The sequence below is a fragment of the Salvia hispanica genome, chromosome 3 (genome assembly GCF_029641045.1).
Source record: "Salvia hispanica isolate PSC_SH4W2 chromosome 3, Shi_PSC_v1, whole genome shotgun sequence".
In the NCBI taxonomy this organism is placed as follows: Eukaryota; Viridiplantae; Streptophyta; class Magnoliopsida; order Lamiales; family Lamiaceae; genus Salvia; species Salvia hispanica.
In genome coordinates this window covers 47,928,485-47,944,774 of record NC_142694.1, presented here as the reverse complement: position 1 = coordinate 47,944,774, position 16,290 = coordinate 47,928,485, and positions in this window count along the sequence as shown.

Here is a 16,290-nt window from a genome sequence, read left to right as displayed (position 1 = left end):
TAGTTGTAACATTGTTGATCTCTGGTTATTATAAATTGATGCAATCATCGTGCAGCAATATCTTCCCCTGAGTATTTGGATAATCTTCAGACTACGCGCAGAGAAGCCGATATCCCAATCACTGCCCTTTTTCCCAACATAGGTCTCCATGTGCCTCATCAAATAGACACCACAATCCTTTATGTTTGTGGTTGTTGCCCATTCTAAATTCACAAAGTTGAATGAAGACTTGTTTATATTTTCTGAAAGATCTAGCAATTTCTTCTCTATGAAGTATCCTTCAAACATATCTTTCTGCAAAATATATAAATAATTAATTTAAACTACATGTATAAAGCATTTCAACACAATGTAGAGAATATGTCTATAACATATATAAAAGCATACCAGTAAGCCAATATCAATGTCATAATTCTTCAACGGATCTGTATCTTTAACTGGCTTTATATTATCTATGATGTCAATGATGTTTTTCTTCATCCAATATACTACAAGGTAGTAATGATTATCTGCACAAACTGGGAAGAAGACCTGTATGACATGAAATATATAGTTATATACATAGAATACTTGTTCATATTATAACATAGATATCATTTTTAGATGTTATTACCAAATCAATTTTTCTCCAGTTGAAATTTGGTCTTCTTTCAACCTCATTATTTATCTGAGAAATAAAATTTGTCTTTGCTGTCAAAGCATCCCAATTTTCCTGCCGATTTGTTACATTGAAATTCTGCAATTAACATATTTGGTTAGGGAGACATCTGACTCAAATAGTTTACATATAATTTAAGATTACTTACACATGGAGATGTACTCATAAAAAAACGTGAAAGTGATGTTGTTGGCCTTTCATTTTCTCTGTTGTTCAGGTGTGAAGCCCAAGCATTTATTACACCCACATTAATTTCAACATGGGGCTTCAGTGATAAAAACAATTCCTTGGTCGCCCAAGTAAAATCATCTTCATAAATGCATGCATTTCTGAAATGAAGTTATACAAATGACATATGAACAATATTTATAAATTATGTTTACTTCATAGAAAACTAAAAAAATTTTTAGCTCAATGAAATAATTAAATAATGCATACTCATCTGTTCCTTCTGTTTCTAGTATGTAGTAGTACACAGTTCTTTCATAAGATTCCAGATATGTTTTTGTATCTACAGCTCTGATGTCAACTGGAGAGCCTAGGAATGGGACGGAATGCATTTTATCATCAGACTCTTTCACACTACATTCTGTCTGTGGAATCTCAGAGCATGGAACAACATTCTTCTGTCAGTTCAAATAAAATTCATGTTAGTTTCAATTAAAAATCATGTCAACAACTATTATAATTATGTCAAGTATGGTGCATATTATGTCAACGGCACATACGAGTTATATAAATTATAGTACATACCATCTCTGCTACACACAGATACATATTAACAGCAAATAAAATTCACATCAACAACAAGTATAAGACATGTCAACTACACATACAAATAATGTCAATAACAATTATAACCAACTGTCAACCACACTTTCAAGCCATTTTATAAAAACAATACAATATCTAATTTTAGTTTCAGTTACTTCACTTTAACAATATTCTCTTCTTTCTCTTTTCCTTTCTCCTGTTGCTTTGCTTTGTTCATTTCAACATGTGCGTCATCCATTGAACTTGCAACTGGAGGTGAAATAGTAGAGGCTGATTCACTATTGTTATCACCTACTATGTCTTCTTTTGTTCCTTCTTCTTCTTTTTCTTCAACAGCCTATTAAATTAGTAATTTATAATTAATTCTAAATAACAAAAGACGAGATTTGACTCTTCCCTTTAGGATCAGAAAATGACAATGTAGAGATATGGATTCTGTTTCTTTCTCTTGTCAACTACAGTACATAATATGTTAACTACTCATAGAGGCTATGTCAACAACACTTATAAGTTATGTCAACTACAAGTAAAAGCCATGTCAATAATTTTTATAAATCATATGAACTACACTATCAAGTCATGTCAACAACATTTCTTTCATTTTATAAAAATAATATAATGGATTTTAGTTATACTTACCTCAACAATATTATTTTCTTTATCCATTTTAACTGAAATATATTACGTTATGTCAATTATATTTTTATCTATAATATGCAGAATATATTTAGAGTTTAAGATAATTATTGTAAATTGTACCTGTACAAGATCTTTCTGATTTTCTATCTCTCTCCTCTTATTACCAGATTCTAGAACAAGTGTTGACATAGGAGACACTGATTCATTATTGACACCACATGTTGTTTTCTCTTTTGATGCTTCTCCTTCTTCTTGTTCTTCATTATCTTGTTCTTCATGTACTTCTTCATTAGCAGTCTATTGAAATAGTCATTTATAATTAATATTAAATTAATTTTAACTTTGAGAAATATATGTAAACAAAATGGTCCATGTTAACTACACGTAGAAGTCATGTCAATAATTATTATATCTTATATCAACTACACTATCAACTCATGTCAACAACACTTCACTTATTTTATAAAAATTATATACAGTTTAATCTTAGTTTTAGTTACCTCAACAATATTATTTTCTTTATACAGTGGATTTTCTCTGTCCGGTTCACCATGTGTGTCATCTTGGTTCTTCTTATCTTCCTGTTATTTCAATTGAAACACATTATGTTATGTTAATTATATTTTTTTCTATAAAATGCAGAATATCTTTATAGTTTAAGATAGTAATTGTAAATTGTACCTGTTCAAGATCTTTCTGGTTTTCTTTCTCACTCTCCTTGTTATCAGACTCTAGTACAGGAGGTGATATAGGAGACGTTGATTCATTATTGGTGCCACATATGTTGTCCTCTTTTGATCCTTCTTGTTCTTCTTGTCCTTCACTTTGTTGTTTTTCACATACTTCTTCTTCAGCAGTCTATTGAAAAGGTTATTTATAATTAATATTAAATTAATTTCAACTTAGAGAAAAGGTATGTAAACAAAATAATGTACTTACTTTGTTATAGCAATCTCTCCATTTGAAAGTTGGAAATTTAGTCAAATCTTCAAGTTCTTCCTTTTTCTTTTCAACAGTAACTAGTGCTTCACAGATTGTTTTACAGTTGTCAAATGCCTCATTTTTGTCTTGAAGAAATGACTCTGCCAATTTTACACACTTGTCTTCCACAGATTGAACAGAAGTTGTTGGGCTTCCAATTGCAGATCTAGCAATATCACATACTAATCCAAATAGATGATTAGTTTGGACTTGTGTAGGAACTTCTTCAAGGGTTTTTACTAGATTTGTCTTCCCATAATTTATGAGTTGAATGTATTTCATTACATTCTGCATCATATCTTTTGGGACAAAATTTTGGGAAGACCCAACCCCACTGTCAACTACGTGTGGAATCTGTTGTTGAGGCTCCTGCTCCTGCTCCTGCTCCAGATTACGGACATATCTTCTGAAGATAAGTCCATTACCAAATATTCCCACATCTATCTCCTTATCTTCCCTAGCCTGGAGATGTGTGCTTGTCCAGCCTTTCATTAATGGGAATGTGCGAGGAACTGAACGTTTGGCTTGTAAAACTCTATCCATATAGCAGAGCTGCATATAAAATACATATCAATAACAATTATAAGCTATATCAACTACTTATAAAACATTATGTCAGCATTATATTCACTATTAATACTTTAATGTGAAACGTAAAACATACCATGAGCAGAGGAAGTGGTCCTGCAAAAGCTTTCATCTTTTTCTTTGACCAATTTTCCTTTGCAAACTTCAGAACAGACAACGTATACGAACACCAGTTGACATTTCCAATATTGTCCAGATCGTCAACTATTTCCCCAATCTTAGACTTTATTGTTCCACATGTTGATGACTCAATCAATCCTGATTCTAAAAGTAACAAGAACAATCTTTTGAACCATGACCCTCCTTCACTATCTTCTAACATAAGCTCTTACACAGCTTTATGGCTAACATTTCCTCCTTTTATTTCACAATGTTTGGCTATATCTCTCATGAAAGACGCATTACTTTTACAGTTATCTCTGGAGTAATTTATCCTACCTCTCGGAAATCCGTATACCAGCTCCACATCGTCCTCTGTTATACTAACACTCCTGCTATTATTTAGCTTTATCTTGCACTCTTTTTCATCAAAACATTTCACCAATTCAAAAGCCAAATAGGTAGGAATGTAATCGATTTTGAAATGAAAAACATTCCCAAAACCCATGTCCTTGACAGCATTAATCTGGGCCTCATTCAATTTTCTCAGTGTTTCAATAAAATACCACGTCTTCCTTTTGACTAGAAGCCTTTTAGAAAAGAAATTACTTTTCTTTTTCTGTTCCTTATTCTCTGTATACATTTCATTCTGTTTTTTACTTCTAATCTCAGAAGCAATTAATGGTCTCTTGTCATTTTTTCTTTTACTTCTAATCTCAGATCTAGTCAACTCATCCCCATCAATTGATGTACTTCTTTTTCTTTTTGTTGTGTTCTTTTTTTCTGGTTTAAAAGCAAGTACAATAAAAATGTTAAAAATACAGTAATATAATGTTAACCATATAACTATCTTGACAACCATTCAAACAAGCTCACATTATGTCAATAATTATTGTATAAAATGCCAATATCACTATTTCATAAAAATGTCAACAATACAGTATTATCATTTCAAAATTTATAGCAACTACAATCATACATATGACAATTGCCATCATACCCTATTGATATACTTTGTAATCCTCTGACCCTTCACATATGAATTCACGTTTGTTTTTCATATCTATTTTATGGAACCATATGACTATGTCAACAGCAATTCAAACAAGCATACATTATGTTAATATTTATTTTATAAAATGTCAATACTACTATGTCTACAAACATCTTTTAATGTCAATAATCATAAAAATTTAAATACATACTACTTAACCTCAGAAATATTCTGCTGCTGTTTTAAAAAAGCAAAACTCGAACTCATCAGATAATTAAATAATGAAACCTAAAAATAAAATCTTTTGAATAATCATACTGTGTTTTTCAAAAGTGAAATTGAAGTCATTCAATTAATAAACCAAAGAAATGTTTAACCTGAATGAGTCGTTTCAGTAATATCTGTTGATTTGATGTTAACCTCCATTTCTGATATCGTTTTACCAGCAACGGTCAAAGACACTGAATCACTTGTGTTTCTTTCTTCTGTTGACATTCCTAATACTCTAAATCGATTTAGAAACCTAGACAAGAGATGAAATCTGTTAAACGAAGGGTTTGAATACTAGAGAGAAGCAGAAATTTCTTTGAGCGGTAATCTATGTGTGAGAGAGTAGGTGTTAGAGAAATATTTATTATTCTGCTTTTTTATGCCTTAGCGGAATAGTTCGTAGAGTACATGGTTTCTTTTCATCCGTCTTATTAGAAAAAAAGGCAGTTGACATTGTTAATAGTTGAAAAAAAGGCAGTTGACATGACAATTATTTAGTTATTGGCATTACATAGAGTTTATTTATATTTTCTTTTTTATTTTTCACGTTTAATTTGCTTTATACTGAAATGTATTGTATGACCATAATTCATCAATATCTTCAAAATATTGAGTTATCTGAAATTTTATATGAAGCCTATTGAAAAACTGTTCACATTTATTTAGTTTTTATATGGAAACTATTAACATGTTTTTTATGATAATGATGCCAATACATATTTAAAATTAAAAAATGAAGAAAAATAGCTGTACATTTTTTTTAGTTAAAACAATTGTTTTTGAGCTGTTGACATAAAATTCAAGTTGTTGACATAAAATTCAAGTTGCTTTACTCATTTCATAGTTGATATATTATTATAGGCTGCATAGTTCAAATCGATATATAATAATTGTTTTACACATCCATCTAAAAAACATGATAATATCAAATATTCAAACGAGTCTTTGTTCAAATCAAAATAAAACAGCTGTTTACTTATTGGTTCTACGGCTAAACCATTCCTTGTACTTGTTCTGTAACGCAGATAATCTTTGCCTGTTTGCATTCATCCAGATGTTAGCATGGCATATCATATCCATACACTTCTTGTTGCTCTCTGATGTAAGCATTGCTTCGCAATATCTTCCTCTGAGTACCTGTAGAATTTTCAAGCCGCGTGGAGTAAAGCCAATATCCCAATCCCTTCCCTTCCTGCCAAAGTATGTCTCCATATGTCTCATCGTATAAACACCACTGTCTTCTTTATTGTTGCTTGTGGCCCAATCTAAAGGAATAACCTTGTAAGGAGACTTCTTTATATTCTGTGATAGATCTGTCATGTTATTCTCTACAAAGTATGCCTCAAACATATCTTTCTGCAAATATATAAACAACTAAATTAAAATTTGCATACAAAGCATTTTAGCAAGATACATAAATTATGTCAACAAAAATATAAACATAATGTTAGCTATATTTAAAAAAGCATACCAGTATTGCAACATCAAAGCTATACTTTTCCAAGGGATTCTTGTCTCTAGGTGGTTTGGCACTATCAATTATCTCAATTTTGTTCATCCTCATCCAGAATACCACAAGATAGTAATAGCCACTTTTAAAAACAGGGAAGAATACCTGTATTGTATGTTAGATAAAATTAGAGAAAAGAATTTGACAACTCCTGTAGAAAACTATGTAGGTGAAACTGTGAGATCTTTGAACAAAAATAAATTTGTTACCAAATCAATCTTTCTCCAGTCGAAATCTTCTATTGTTCTAATCTCCTGTTCAATTCGCGACACAAAGTTATTCTGGGATTGTAATGGATCCCAATGAGGCTGCCGATTTGTTATATTCAAATACTGCATTTAACATTTTTTTGTTAGTGAAATTTGTCATCCAAATAGTTGACACAGAAATTTAGATTACTCACGCATGGGGATGTTGTCAGAAACAGGCGCGGAGGTGATGATTTTGCCCTTTCTCTTTCCTTGTAGTTCAGGTGTGCTGCCCATACATCAATTACACCTGTACTAATTTCTGAATGGGGTTTCAGAGATGAAAACACTCCTTTGCTTGCCCAAACAAAGCCATTAGTGTAGACACATAAATCACTGAAATGAAATCGTGCAGAGAACATTTAAATATCATTCATAAATTATGTCAACTGTATGTAAATATAAAAGGATTGTAGAGATTATTCAAAGAATTAAATTATGCATACTCTTTTGTTCCTTCAGTTTCTACTATGTAGTAGTACATATCTCTTTCGTCTGGGTTCAGGGTTGTTTTCATATGTACAGCTCGTATTTCAAATGGTGAGCGTAGCACTGGGCTAGGACGTATTTCAGCACGAGTCCGTTTCTCTCTAACTTCAGCCAGTGGAATCTCAGAGATCGGAACAGGGTTCAGATGTTGTTGTCATTGAATTTAATATTAGTTGCAATTACAAATCATGTCAACTATATTACACTAACTGTTTCAACAACTAATATGATTATGTCAACTACACTACATATCATGTCAATAACTGTGTCAATTACATTTTAACAACTATTACAAGCAATGTAAACAATAATTCATTCATTTTTTTACCTTGTAAACAATCATTCTTCTTTCCGTGTTTTCAGGAGTTTTTTCTTTTTCCTCACGCATCTTATCTTTCCCTTTATGTTCTTGTATTTGTATGTTGGATTCAGGAGGAGTGTCATCCAGTGTTTCAATACCCTCTCTCATCATATACTCAACAATTGAGCATGCAGCTGCATCCTCCCTGTCTTCCTGAAACTCCATGCTATAAAATGTCAATTATATTTTAATCTATGTCAACTATGATATCCACAATGTCAATAACTAATATAAAATCATATAAAAATATTCAAGAGTTTAATACAATTATTATAAACTGTACCTGTTCATTTATGATATCAACAATAACATTTGTTGCCTTGATTGCTTCTTCATTGTTGCTGATTTCAAAGTCAATACATGCTTTTGATAATAGATGCAAGGCATTTTGTGTTCTTAAGTCTATATCAGCTTCATCTTCTGCTTGAATTTCAAACTCACTTTTCCTATTCTCAAATCCTATAATTGATGCTTCAATATTGACATGTGCAGGAGATTCATTTGTTGGTGATGTCCTATCAGCTTCATCTTCTGCTTGAATTTCCAACTCACTACTCCTGTTTTCAAATTCTATAAGTGATGATTGATTATTGACTTGTCCAGGAGATTTAGTTGTTGGTGATGCCCTATCAGCTTCAACTTCTTCTTGCATTTCCAACTTAGTTTCACTGTTCTCAGATTCCATAATTGATTTTTGAGTATTGACATGTCCACCATATTCAGTATTTGGTGATGACCTATCAGCTTGAACTTGTACTTGAATTTCCATCTCACTTCCTCTGTTCTCAGATGCTAAAACTGATGCTTGCTTGTTGAAATGCTCTGAAGTATTGGCTTCTTGTTGTTGGAGAGATGGGTATGCTGTGTGTGGAGATCCTAATACGGCTGCCAAGATAGGAGAGTTTGATTCATTATCACCATCACACATCATGTTCTCCTTGCTTTGTTCATCTCCTTCAACAGTTTGTCTGACCTCTTCAGGATTATCAACTGGTGATGTAGGTAAATTTTCTCTATTTCTTTCTTCTACAGCCTGTTCAAAAATTATTTCAACAATGTATCTATAAAATTATGTATTAATTTAAATATAGGTTGATTATGTGCTTACTTTATCGAAGAAATCTCCCAATCTGAAAGTTGGAAATTCATTCAAATCTTCAAGTGTTTCGTTTTCTTTTTCAGCATTCCGTATTGAGTCAAATATCGCTTTCCAGTTATCAACAACAACATTGTCGTCTATATGAAATGACTGGGACAAATGCAGAAAAGTGTCTCTCTCAGATACAACCGGAGATTTCTGGCTTCCAATTGCGCTTCTAGCAATGTCACAAACAAATCCAAATAAATCATTATTCTTGATCTGTGAAGAAGCTTCTTTGAGGACTCTAATAAGATTGGTCCTTCCATCATTTATCTGATTGATGTATTTTAAAACATTTTTCACCATATCTGATGGGAGTATGTTCTGAGAAGAAGACCCCACTCCACTGTCATCTACATCAACTCTTTGTTCTTCATTCTCTTGCTGCTGCTCTTCATTTCGAATGTATCTCTTCTTTACATTTCCTAAACCAAAAACTCCTGCACTAATCTCTCTATCTTCTCTAGCCTGAAGATGCTCACTATTCCATCCTTTCATTAATGGAAATGTCCGAGGAACAGGACGCTTGTCTTGTATAACTCTGTCTAAGTAGCAGAGCTGCATATGTTAAAAAATGCATGTCAATTACTATTGTGTCGTGTCAACTAAATACAAAAGCCACTTAAAATAACTAATACAACTTATGTTAATTATAGTACGAGCTATATCAACAACACACACAACATAATGTAATTATGTTAATAATCAACAATGCAAAATGTAAAACATACCATAAGGAAGGGAAGAGGTCCAGCAAATGCATTCTTCTCTGTGATTGACCAATTTTGTTTTGCAAATTTGAGAACAGATATTACATACGAACACCAATTTACATTTCTCACGTTATCCAGATCATCAATTATCTCTCCGATCTTAGATTTTACCATTCCACATGTTGATTGCTCAATCAATGTTGATTCTAGCAATAACAAAAACATTGTCTTAAACTGCCTTCCTCCTTGAAGATCATTCAACATAACTTTTAAAACATCGTTATGGTTCACACTTTCTTTTTTCGTACCACATTTCTTTGCTATCTTCCTCATGAAAGCTGCATTACTTTTACACTTATCTCTAGAATAAGTAATGTCACCTCTTGGGAACCCATATACAAGCTCCACATCCTCTTCAGTGATATGAATTTGTTTACCATTGTTAAGATTTATCTTGCACTTATTCTCTTCAAAATTTTTTAATAATACTAATGCTAATCTGCTAGGAATGTAATTAATCTTGAAATGTAGGACACTCTCGAAACCCAACTCCTTCACAGAATTAATCTGTTCCTCATTCAGTCTGCTTATTGCATCAACAAAATACATTGGCTTCTTTTTCACTAGAAGCCTTTGAGATAGATTTTCAGCAATAACAATCTGTTTTCCATCTTCTACACTTTTCTTTTGCTTTTTCTTAACAATAATTAACTCTTTCTGAGATACTGAGGTACTCTTTTTTCGCTTGGACAGGATGTTCTTCTGTTTTCTGTTTTAAAATCAAACATAATAAATCTATATCAATTATACAAAGTATCATGACAATAACAAGTGTACTCTGTTGACATCAAGTGTGTGTATATTACTAAAATTATTTCATTAGATATACCAATCACAATTAACAGAATTTCAGGCATTAAGTATGCTCTATCATTAAAAGGTATTTTCCATATATAGTTAGAACAATTATATTATTACTATTATGTCAACAATTAAAGTTGACATAACCTGTTGATTATCTTATAAAGTTTATGGCAATTATACTCTGTTTATATAAATATGACTATGTCAACTATTATTTAAACAAGCTTAGAATATGTCAATAGTTGTTGACATACTACTAACAGCCATTGAAACAAGCATACCCTATGTCAATAGTTGTTGACATACTACTAACAGCCATCCTAACAGCCATTGAAACAAGCATACCCTATGTCAATAGTTGTTGACATACTACTAACAGCCATCCTAACAGCCATTGAAACAAGCATACCCTATGTCAATAGTTGTTGACATACTACTACAGCCATACATTTGTAAGTTTTCTACAACCACTATAACAAGCATACAATATGTCAATATTATTATGTCAATACCTATTCAAACAAGCATACACTACTTTCATTACTGTGAACAGTATATTATTATAGCAATGTCAATAGCTAGTATATAAAATGTCAATAATCTTAAAAATTTAAACAAATCCTTAACTGGAAGATGAAGATTCTTCTCTTCCTTTTTTTACAGCAGCAATTTTCGTTGGCATTTTTTCTGATTCTACAATCGCAAATCAACAAAAAAATTCAGCAAGTATCGAATTCATAAAAAACGAAATCGAGATGTTTATTAAAACACCAAAATCAAAGCAATATACTTAAAATATGAATCAATTTCTTAACCTGAAGAAGTAGCTTCATGCGTCGCCGATTTTGACTGTTGTTCCTCAGCTTCAATCGATTTTTCAATCGATTCTTTCCGATTTTCCTCTTCGTTCGTCATTTAGATCAGCGAGATTTTCAATGTTTTTGGTTTGAATTTTGAAAATCACCGAGTTGTTGCAGATTTTAAAGGATTCGAAGTGGATGAAGATCAGCGAGAGAGATTTTTGACGAGAGATTTTAGAGTTTGAAATCAGTTTGGATGTTTCATGCTTTTTCTATTTATGAAATTACAATTTTACCCCCTTGTTGACATAATGTTGTATTTGTTGACATTTTGTTTAGCTTGTGGATTAGTGGCCCATATTGCATCTCATTTCTCAATTTAGCTAAATAATCTCAACCTAACAAGACCCTATATATATATATATATATATATAGGGATGTGATCATATCATAACCCATATTTATGGTGATAACCTAATAACCCTCATTTTATGGACGGAAAATATCATTTTATGGAACAGAATATCATTTTATGGAATAAAAGTATCATTTTATGCATGCTGAAAAAATATCATTTTATCGTGTATAAATATCATTTTTAGTAAAAAAGATACTTTTGACCCATAAAATGATAGGGTTATTAGGTTATCACATAAATATGAGTTATGATATGATCGTACCCCTATATATATATATATATATATATATATATATATAGAGTAGTGATATAGGGCAAGTGCCCATTAAGTACATAACTAGAGAATAAATCACAGCCACAAGATCAATAAAATCAAAGGGCTAGTTTTAACACATTTGATTTTCGAATTTGAAGGAGAAATCAGTTTACTCTATCACAAATTTACTTCACTATACAAGGCGGGGGTATAATGGACATTTCACAAATAAAATTAGGGTTAACAATTGAAATAATTTCTCATTACGGAATTCAATCTATCCCGCAATCACTCCGCTTCCCATCTTCTCCTTCTTCACCTATTCTCGAAATTTCGTCGCCGTCTTCCCGTCGCTGCAATCGCCGTCGCCTCCATCCATGGTCGCCGTCTTCCCGTCGCTGCAATCGCCATCGCCTCCATCCATCGTCGAGCAATGAATTCAAATCAGAAAGATTTTTCAAAATGTAAGTTGTTCTACTAGTTTCTGATTTAGATTTCTCATTCTGAATTAGATTTAGTTTTAGAATAAAAGTTAGTTTTGAGAATTATGCAAATTCAAACATCGACGGTTTTAAATAAGTGAGATCTGCAATAGTTTACTATGGAATCCAAATTGAACATAAGAACCTCTGCTTACAGTTAATTACTACAGTTAACTACTTCTATTTTTTTTTTGTAGGTTTTGATCGACGGAAAATAAAAACAACCACCGTAGACTCCGATCGTGAGTAACAACTACCTGCTCTGTTTTTCATTTAGTGAAGTATTCCAGTGTTAGAGCGAAGTGTCTGTCATCTATGCTTGCAGTGCTTTATTTTTCCATTTCAGTGAAGTAAAACATGGTTAGAGTGAAGTATTCCAGTGTTAGAGTGAAGTGTCTGTCATCTATGCTTGTAGTGCTTTGTTTTTCCATTTCAGTGAAGTAAAACATTGTTAGAGTGAAGTATTCCAGTGTTAGAGTGAAGTGTCCGTCATCTATGCTTGTAGTGCTTTGTTTTTCCATTTCAGTGAAGTAAAACATTGTTAGAGTGGAGTATTTCAGTGTTAGAGTGAAGTGTCTGTCATCTATGCTTGTAGTGCTTTATTTTTCCATTTCAGTGAAGTAAAACATGGTTAGAGTGAAGTGTTTGTCATCTATGCTTATAGTGCTTTGTTTTTCCATTTCAGTGAAGTGAAACATGGTTAGAGTGAAGTATTCCAGTGTTAGAGTGAAGTGTCTGTCATCTATGCTTGTAGTGATTTATTTTTCCATTTTAGTGAAGTAAAACATGGTTAGAGTGAAGTATTCCATGGTTAGAGTGAAGTGTTTGTGATCCATGGTTATAATGCACTGTTTTTTCATCTTAGTGAAGTAAAATGTGCTTAGAGTGAAGTATTCTTTGGTTAGATTGAAGTGTTTGTGATCCATGCTTATAATGCACAGTTTTTTCATCTCAGTGAAGTAAAATGTGATTAGAGTAAAGTATTTCATGGTTAGAGTGAAGTGTTTGTGATGCATGTTATTAGTGATCTGTTTTCACCCCAGTGAAGTAAAAATGTGCTTATAGTGAAGTATTTCATGGTTAATGTGAAGTGTTTGTGATCCATGCTTATAGTGCACTTTTTTTTCATCTCAGTGAAGTAAAATGTGCTTACAGTGTAGTATTTCATGGTTGAGTGAAGTGTTTGTGACACATGTTATTAGTGATCTATTTTTCATCTCAGTGAAGTAAAATGTGCTTAGAGTGAAGTATTTCATGGTTAGAGTGAAGCGTTTCTGATGCATGTTATTAGTGATCTGTTTTTTCAACTCATTGAAGTAAAATGTGCTTAAAGTGATGTATTCCATGGTTATAGTGAAGTGTTTGTGATCCATACTTATAGTGCACTGTTTTTTCATCTTAGTGAAGTAAAATGTGCTTAGAGTGAAGTATTCTTTAGTTAGAGTGAAGTGTTTGTGATGCATGTTAATAGTGATCTTTTTGTGTTTGAATGTTGTTATGTTCAATTATATTGTGTTTGAATGTTGTTATTAATCATTTTTTACTTTCTTTATATGATAGGATAACCAGTGAATCTTTCGGAAGCTGCTGATATACGTAAAGAAAGACGAAAGACGAAAGACGAAGAGAAAAATAAAGAGTAGGAGAAGCTTATGCATGTATGGAGAATGAAACAATTGTAGAAACTGATATAGTTCATAACATGATTCAGTTTACTGTAATACCTATTCGGTTCATTTACATTCAATAGTTTCATAACTTACATTAATATTTTATTCAAAATTTTTATTTATGTAGTTTCTTAGATATATAGATCCAGTTGATTTTTAATAGCTCTTTTGTTCACAAATGATATTTAACAAAATATAGTTCACAAATAAACTAATTAATTGTTGATATGAATTAAGCAACTAAAGAAGTGAATCAATTCGCTCACAGTGAACTAACATAAGCACACAATGAACTAAAAACATGTTATCAGTGAACTGATTCAAACTTATACTGAACTAAAAAATAGGTACGCAACGAAATAAGTATGGTGAACCAAGAAGTTTTCAACGAAACAAAACTCACTTACAGTAAAGTAAATATTGTTTATAGTGAAGTAAATATGATGTTTGATATTTCAGTGAAGAGTATTATTTATAGTGTACTAATTTTCACTTCAGTTAAGTATAATGAGCATATAGTGATGTATATTGTGCGTATAATGAAGTATATTCAACATTCCTTATAGTGTACTGTTTTTTCATTTTAGTGAAGTATATTGAGCATATAGTGATGCATATAACGTTTATAGTGAAGTAAATGTTGTTTTCATTTCGGTGAATTATAATGAACGTATAGTGATGTATATAATGCATATAGTGAAGTAAAAACATGTTTAGAGTGATGTATTCCATGGTTAGAGTGAAGTGTTTGTGATGCATGCTTATAGTGCTCTGTTTTTTCATCTCTGAAGTAAAAACATGCTTAGAGTGAAGTATTCCATGGTTAGAATTAAGTGTTTGTGATGCATGCTTATAGTGCTCTGTTTTTTCACCCCAGTGAAGTAAAAATATGCCTAGAGTGAAGTATTTCATGGTTAGAGTGAAGTGTTTGTGATGCATGCTTATAGTGATATGTTTTTTCATCTCAGTGAAGTAAAAACATGCTTAGAGTGAAGTATTCCATGGTTAGAGTGAAGTGTTTGTGATCCTTACTTATAGTGCACTGTTAATTATAGTTCACAAAATGAACTAATTAATTGTTGATGGTGAACTATATTGGTTTTATAGTGAAGTATATTTTGTGTATAATGAATTGTATTGGCTTGAAGTATATTTTGTTCACATATGAACATGTATTTGACAAAATATAGCTCACTACATTAAAAATGAGTTCAAAATGATCTGATTATGTTTTAAAGTGCTCAATCTTCTATCAACAACACCACATAGATCTGCATCTCCGTTACAACAATCCATCCCACGGAAAATCCTAAAAATCCAAATGATTTCAAATCCAAACGAAACTACAAAATATAAATATGTTCATTCTCTAACTACATCACACGCATAGAACTACAAAGATAGAGATAGATTATTGAGTTTGAGCGAGAGAGATTGAAGAAGTTTGTTAGAAGCAGAAAGCTTCTCCATAAGAAGCGTGATCTAAGCCCTAGATTCCATGGCGTGATCGACAGCCTCCGCCTTCAGCTCCTCAAGCTCGCTGCAGAGCCACTCCTCCACCAACCGTACGTGCTGCCATGTCATCTGCAACTCCTCATCCACCCTCTCCTCTCCTCTCCCTCCAGGCTGCTCCAGAGCTCTTTCTCTAGCAACAAATTGCTCCGCCAAATTGCCTCCGACGCATCACGGTGACGACCAGAGATAGGCACAGAGAGGGAGAGAAAATGAAAATAGAAAGAGAGAGAGATAATGCGTGAATGGAATGTGTATGTGAAAATATGGGAACAAAGTTTATTTCCAAAAACACCCCTATGCAATTTTTATTAATTAATAATGTGCACTTTTATTAATCATTGGATTAAGATAATATGTGGCTGAGATCTATTCTCTAGTTATATCTTTAAAATTAGTTAAACCTTGATCACTTCTATATATATATATATATAGGGGTGTACTAGTATAACAACTAATTTTAAAGTTACAACGTACATCCAACCACGTGCTGCTACATGGCACGAAAAATGCAATATTGTATACAGAAAAATGCAATACGCATTTGTAGAAGCTATAAATGAATTTCGGCAGATTGCATTTTTGTTATATGCAGATTGCATTTTTTATTGTTAAGTTTTGCATTTTAGATATTGACTGTTTAAATTGCATTTTATATATAGACGGATTGCATTTTTATATGTGAAAATGCAAAACTTAACAATAAAAAATGCAATTTATGTGAAAATGCAAAACTCAACACTATAAAATGCAATTTACATACAACAAAAATGCAATCTGCGAAAATGCATATACAACTAGATTGCATTTTTGTGTATAAAAT